The following is a 6,938-nucleotide window of genomic DNA, read 5'->3' on the forward strand; positions in this document are numbered from 1 at the left end:
ATTGTGCCTATCTTTAAAAATGGGGACAAAGTCATTCCCTCTAACTATAGGACCATTATGATTAGCCACATCCTAGCCAAGCTATATGGGCTCATTTTGGAAAATAAGCTTAGCCTTTGGCTCAAAAACCATGGTAAAAGAGCTAAAGGGCAAAGCTGTTTTTTAGAGACATCACTCGACTATCGACCATCTTGTCACTCTCAGGATAATTGTAGAGGAATGTCACAATAGTAAAGCCAATCTCTTCTGTTGTTTTGTGGACTTTAGAAAAGATTTCGACATTGTTCCTCAAGATAAGCTCTGGGAGAGACTTGAAGAGATCATGGTTCCTCCTTAACTGAGGATCACTGTGATCCGTCTCTACGAGTTTGTTATTTCTAAGCTTAAGACAAATGAAGGATTGTCTAAAGATATTAAATGCAATATCGGGGTTAAGCAAGGGTGTCCCCTATCCCCTACCCTTTTTGGCATTTACATCGATAAGCTAGAGGAGTGTCTGGAAACTATAGGATGCAAAGGCATCAATCTTGCTGGTATAATATTTACTCTTCTCCTTTATGCTGATGGTATCATTATTCTTGCAAAAATCCATGATGACCTAGACAAGCAACGTAATACTCTCCATGTCTACTGATCCAAGATGGGTATGACAGTTAATACCAACAAAACTAAAGTCATTATCATTAAATAAAAAAACAGATCACCCACGATAGTTTTGTTTATGATAACCATTTCTTAGAGCAAGTTTATTCTTATAAATATTTGGGTATTTACTTTCACCATCAGCTTAATTGGAATTACAACATTGTGAAAAGGATTATTGGAGGCTCGAAAGCTTATTATGAGCTTGAAAACAAATATAAGTCAGTCGATCTTTGCATTTGGAGTTAAAAAATGTTCCTCTTTGAGACTCTCATCACCCCTGTAATCTTATACAAATGTGAAGTTTGGGGTTGTAGTATATCCAAAGAGTCATGGAGAAAAAATGAGATGATTCAAAAGCAATTCATAACCTACAACCTCAAGATCAAGGGAAATTCTCCCTATCCTATCTTCTTGATCGAAGCTGGTTTGTCCCCCACTGAAAGTACGACCATGTTTAGATATTTGATGTATAGGAAGAAGCTTTACAACATGGAATCTAAGAGGCTCCCAAAGATTGCTTCTAACTTTTTTTTGTCAAAACCCCCACCTTCGCCTCAAGCGCGGGTGGCACAAAGATGCCCAATATTGTTCAACCATTGGGGGATTAAGGAGGAGATCATCATGGGAAGCAAGGATAGTGTTAATGATGTTATTGCCTCCAATTTTAAGGACATGTTGTGGGATGATAAAGAGCGGGAGGGTAAAAGGAAGCTAAGATACTATAAGGAGGTGATCAACCCCACTCGATAACCAGAATTATCTCTTTATGTTGACCAACACTAAGAAAAAAAATGAATATAGTTGGGATAAGAACTAATTCTCATGAGCTTCGAAGTGAAATTGGGCAATGGTCTACTCCCAAGATTCCTTGGGACGATAGAATCTGTCAGATTTGCGATACTAAGAGGGTGGAAGATGAAAAACACTTCCTTTTAGACTACCCTACTCTTACTCACATTCACTCTCAATTCCTTAACATCTACCACACTCCAATCTTCTTGACTTATTAAGTTAGCCCAACTATAGCGATTTTGGATCTCTTCTTTCCCTTCCTTTTGATCATAGAAACAAGATTTTGAAGAATCTCAATTAGGTTCTTTTTCTTTTCTTGAGGTCTGATATACCACATTGGTCTTAGAGGACGTTCATCATCATCATCATCGTCAATTAGTTTTAGAAATAGTGATAAAAAAATGTTTATTTAATTTGTTAATGGCATGAAAAGTAATAAATACTCTTTTTTTTTCCTGGGGAGAAAAAGCATAATTTTCATTGATTTCAGAAAATTACATGTTGTAGATGCAAAAAGCATATGTAGAATAGTGGGCAGAGCCACTTACAGATCAATAATCCAAATGGAGTATTCATGAAAAAGCCTGAAGTACAATCTTCAGGGAAAAAGACAAAAAAAGGGGTATGAAAACCATAGCAATCTTGTAGAAACAGGTGCTCAAAAACCCCAAAGGGGCAAAACACTGAGCCCTGGAGCAGTCCTGTAGAGGGTAACAGAGAAACCCCATGCCCATTACAAAACACATCAAATAAATAGCAATGGTGCAGCCCCAAGAGAGATATGGCAGAACCAACTGGACCACGAACAACTCGGACTCGACACTGAACCACCATAGACAAAAAATTCCTGAGAAAAATATCTGTGACAGATAAGCTCAAATCCTTGCGGTCGAGACAATAAAGAGAGGCATGAAATGGGGAAAATGCTGCCTGGGTATCCACTCCTCCCCCGCCCCCTCAAACTCTCCTCATGTATTAGACTAACCAGAAAAATAAACAAGTTGCCATCTATCTTCCACAACAGCCTTCAGAAGCCCCAGCACACCCAGCCAAGTTGCAGTGGCATGAAATAAGAATAGTGTCGGCCAGGTCCTCCATGCTCATGTTCCCTCAACACTCCAAATCTTAGCAAAAGAGAGGTCAATGCACTGCCAACTTGCACCGTTTGCAGCAACGAAAACCATCGGATCCCGACCATGATGCAGAGGCGAAACTGGGGGCAGATGCAAAGAGGAAAGCGGGGGCAGAGGCGGCTAGGGTTCAGCCTCCTTGCCCCCACATAGTGGAAGATCCTTGTTACTAGAAGCGATTTTTTTTTGCCGCGCGGGAGTCGAGGAAATTGTTTTATTGTTGTTTCCCAAAGAGCCTTTGTTCAATATGAAAAAGTAATAAATACTCATTTATATTTATAAATTATTATTGAAATTAAAAAAATAAATGTTTTTATTAATAGACAATTAACAAAATTTAAACCATATTTAAAATTCATTATATTATAAAGTGGTTTAAAATCAAATACAAAAGATATTATCACCTAACATTACATCAAAACAAAATAAATAAATAATTATATTTGTAAAATTAAATGATTGATATATATATATATATCTATATATATCTATATATATATATATATATATATATATATATATATATATATATTAAATAGTGATTAATCACTATTTAAAATAAATAAATATATATATATATATATATATATATATATATAGAGACTTTGGAAGGATTATATCTTCATCATGTCCAATATATCACTTTGATACGAGTAGGGAATTGAACCACTAACTTTGCATCAAAGCGTGTCTTAACAGAGCACCCGATCACGGTCTATCAAAAACCCCATGGACAAAATTTTATATTCTTTCAATATTATAACATATTAGAATAAAAACAACATTATTTCTAAGAATAAAAATAACAATAACGTAAAATTGAAATAATAAAAATAAATTCTTACATACAATTAGAAAAAGAGACAACCCTAATAACTATGTAGAATTAGAATAGAAACAACAATGATGGCTAGAGGAAAAACCTATTAAACCCTAAAATGACTTGAGAATGTGGTAAAGCTCGTAAACATGAATTGAAATTGGAGAAAATAAAATTTAAAGCGCGAAACCTTTTAAGTAGATTAATGTTGTATTTGGATAGATTATAGTGATTACAAGGAACAACTTTCTCAATATTTTTAATTTCCTTGCACTCATAACATACGGTAAAAAGATGATATTCATATTGTTGAATAAGGTCTTGCACATATACCATTCTTGGTTGATAATGTATTTGCTAAATGAAGTGCTTATCAATCATTAATTAAGAAGTATAAAATGTTTAGCAATCATTAATCCAATGATAAAATCTTTTCACACTTCATAGTCTTGCTTGACACATGGGCATATACTTAAAATACCAATATGCACATCATTTATCTTCTATTCATTAAAATAAGATTACATATATATAGAGTGTTGTCTCAAGATAGGGAGACTATTTTGGACACACAATTTTTTGGTTGAGGAAATCTCTCAACCATACACCAAACTAGGAACAAGTAGATATAGCCAACTCCTATAGAATAGGAACTCACTCCTTACATAGAAAGAAAGTAGGAATTAGATATTCCAACGCTCCCCCTTAATGAGTACTTGTCTCCATATTAATCTGCAAGATCTAGTTGTGGTCAAATATATAAAAAAGAATATGTTGATGTCCATATAAAGGAACAACCATCTATCGGAATGCATGGGTGCAAACCACTGCAACCGCCAGTCTTGTAGGATTTCCTTCACATACATGGTTCTTCCAACCATTATAACTGCACACCTGTACTTGTAAATCCCCCTCCATCATTGTTAACCTGGGTTTTTTCAAATTACCCATAACCATGCACTGGGTTTTATCGGATCACCCTCAACCATGCCTCCAAGGGCTCTCAGCCAGCACGGCTCAACTCAGCCACCAAGGCTCAACACAGCCACAAAGGCTCAACAATGCCACCAAGGCACTCAATTCAGCCACGAAGGCTCTTCATGTTAAAATGATACCATGTTAAAATGAGATACCACTAGGGAACTCCAGCCACCATGGGCCAAGGGTTTTGTTGGCGAACCCTAAACCATGTTTACAGGAATCTCTATCCCACTTCACTGTTACATGTGGTTTCTGGCTTACCACAAACCGACACTGCAAATACAAAGTGGTTTTTAAATTACCACAAACTGTATGGGGATACACATGCCTTACAAGGCTTACATTTCACACTCCAACTCTAGAGTTACCAGGTACATACACTACAACGACCACTACAAACATCCTAGACTTGCTTACTAATGTATGTGACATATATTGTGAGTCTGCCTTATTTCAACACACAATATTATACCTTGTTTGTCCATCCATTGTTGCATCAACCAACTTCTCCTAGAATCATACTTAGTGCTTTCATCTTGAATCTTTCTAACTTCAATTAGAAATTGCTAGAGTGATCAATTCTAACTAATTGCATTTACATAGTGAGTTGATCAGGCTCAACATGTTTCACTTACAAACTTAAAAATAATTCAAAAACACTTACCCTAGTATGCAGGAAAGAGTGACTTGCAACAACTGGGGCATTCCTTATATCAGTCTCACCTATGCCATTGTCATAAAGACTAAACTATTGTTTTGTTGCCCCACCTGGTTCAATCTCTTTTGTACCATTGATCTCAAATCCACTCTTCCACATTGCAAGGCTTGTTCACATGTCCTGAAATGCAAAAAAACCTTTGTCCCCGAATTGTTCTTGCAGCCAAAGCTGGTAAACCGCTCAGGGCCCCTGCGGAGTATGGTTAGCGAAACAACCACCATCTCCACATTTGTAATTGTTGTTAGACAGCCATAAAGACCGGCATTGGCAGGAAAAGGAGGTTTCAATCGAGGTTTGCCTTGTTTTCCCTCCAAGCTCTCAAGTAAAGCAGTCTCTTCCCCACATATGTAAGCACCAGCTCCAAAGTGAATATGAACATCAAAATCATAACCTGAACCATAAGCATCTTTCCCTAAGAAACCTGCTGCATATGCTGCATTGAGAGCATTCTGTAAGGCTTTCCTCTCATTTACATATTCCCCTCTAATGTAAATGTATGCAGCACTAGCACGCATACCAACACCTGCAATTAAGCATCCCTCAATAAGCTTGTGGGGATCATGTCTCATAGACTCTCTATCTTTGCAGGTCCCCGGTTCACTCTCATCGGCATTCACAACAAGATATGATGGTCTTCCATTTGATACTCTTAGCATAAATGACCATTTTAAACCGGATGGAAATCCTGCACCTCCCCGGCCACGCAGACCTGATTTCTTTGCGGTGGATCCACGAAAAAAAAAACCATTTATCCAGGAAACAACACGTCCACTCATTTTTCTTGCTTGGTCATCAAAGCATGGCCCATACAGCAGAGAGGCCATGGCATTCATGGAAACCCATCCAACGCCGTTGGCTCGACCACGCCGCGCCGCACAACAAAATCTCAATTGCTATCTTGCTTGATAAAATATTGCACAGCAAAATCTTTCGGTCTAGGCTGCTTCAAGGGCACAGGAAATGTGAGCACTCCAGACAACAACGACGGTTTCACAATATCCTTGATAATCTCCCTCCACGTTATGAACACGCCAGCACAAACCACAACATTCCTCCACGCAGGTGGTTCACTGCCACCAATGCACACCACCAGGCAGATCTCACCACCAGACAAACTCCTTGGGCGATGCTCAACTGTGACCTCAAGACTTTTTGTAGAATCTAGTGCTCAGGCCAACGGATTCCATGCTTAGGCACACGACGGCCGACGGATTCCCTGCTCGCTTAATGTGAAGGAGTCAATACCATCACTGCTCACACTCCGATCTACTCACACAGCCCACATTGATCATCCACTGAGTATGATCCACCTGAAGATCGACCTGCACAACAATAGAACCACAGATCTGATTCATAGATCCACCAAACAATGATGATCTGATCCATAGATTAACCATACATCAAACTAGGAACAAATAATGATCTGATCCATAGATTAACCATACATCAAACTAGGAACAAATAGATATAACCAATCTTATAGAATAGGAAGTGACTCCTTATATAGAAAGAATCACAACTAGAGACAAGTAGAAATTAGATATTCCAACCCATATTATGAAGCGAAGAGTCTTATGGAAAGATTGATGGCTTTGCTATGTGATATTATCTAGCGAATGCATTGCGAACATAGTGACATTGATTTTACTTTGAACATTTAGTATCATTATGTATAATTTTAATTTGTAGTTTCTATAATAAAGAGTATGAAGTTTTTTTGTTTTTTTTTGATATGTGTAATTTTTTTATTAATATATAATTATGATTATATGAATAACAACAAAATTAAGAAATTGATTTTTAAAACAGAGTTTTAAGATATATTATAAATTTTATTAGTAAAACCAAGAAC

General features: G+C 37.2%; 1 pseudogene; it reads right to left on the reverse strand.

The window, feature by feature from the left end:
- Positions 1-5,165: 5,165 nt before the first annotated feature.
- LOC149233787 (NADH dehydrogenase [ubiquinone] flavoprotein 1, mitochondrial pseudogene) lies at positions 5,166-5,910 on the reverse strand (annotated as a pseudogene).
- Between the last annotated feature and the right edge of the window lie 1,028 nt (positions 5,911-6,938).

Source organism: Pinus tabuliformis, chromosome J (assembly GCF_031772625.1).
Source record: "Pinus tabuliformis cultivar Carrire ecotype Pingquan chromosome J, CPIR1, whole genome shotgun sequence".
Taxonomy (NCBI): Eukaryota; Viridiplantae; Streptophyta; class Pinopsida; order Pinales; family Pinaceae; genus Pinus; species Pinus tabuliformis.